We start from the raw sequence: 1,029 nt of genomic DNA on the forward strand, positions 1-1,029 counted from the left end.
TTCCCTTACAATTCAGTCCCTGAATGGGCTCTTTCAAAAGACAAGGGGAGGGGAACAGCCTGCACTCTGTTGGCAGCTGCTAGAAGTTCAACAGGTGATGCTATAGCTACGTTTACTTTCTACCAGTGGTGTGACTGTGGGTCAGAAGTCAGCACCTAGTATAATTGAAGAATAGAACAAAATAGAATAGAACAGAACAGAATAGAATAGAATGGGATCTTGGAGATCTTCTAGTCCAGCCCCTGCTTAAGCAGAAGAACCTGTATCGTCTCAGACAAGTGACCGTCTAGCCTCAGAAATCTCCAGTGATGCAGCACCCACAACTTTCTGGAGGCAACTTCTGTTCCGCTGGTTGATTGTCCTCACTGTCAGGAAGTTTCTCCTTAATTCCAGGTTGCTTCTCTCTTTGGTCAGCTTCCAACCGTAGTTTCTTGTCCTGCCCTTCGGAGAATAACGTGGCCCCCTCCTCTTTGCGGCAGCCCCTCAAATACTGGAAGAGCAATAGATTGTTTTTGACCTCTAAATGCCTGGAACAGCTCAGATCTCACAGAGCAAACTTGGCCTGGCCTCCATTCAGTTCAGCGCCTGACTTTGTCCTGCTGCTGTGAGAAGGTTGGCCAGCAGGGAGCCTCCCTTTTCCCAAGGATCTCTGCTGCCTCCTCCTGGCATCATTGAAATCTGCTGCTCTTTCTGGTTGTGGGAAAAAACTGCTGGGTCAGGAGCAAGAAGCAAGAAGCCGGTTATGTCCTTATGAAAACCCAACCTATATAAAATTTCAGCGCAAAACTAATTACAAAACAGAAAACAAATGACAGGGAAAATGATTGACAGAATTTCCATTCTGATGTCTTTATGATTTTTCATTCATGTTTCTCTAGATAATTTTAAAGAGCGCTTACTGTTCTTTTCCACCTGAAATATACTAACACTCACCATTTGCCTTCATGCCTTGTGGTGGGGATGACAAGTGAACAAGAAGAGGCTTAGCATGAACATAAAAACTCCTAAAAACCTGCATGTATATATTTG

Source organism: Vipera berus, assembly GCF_964194415.1.
Source record: "Vipera berus genome assembly, chromosome: 8".
Taxonomy (NCBI): Eukaryota; Metazoa; Chordata; class Lepidosauria; order Squamata; family Viperidae; genus Vipera; species Vipera berus.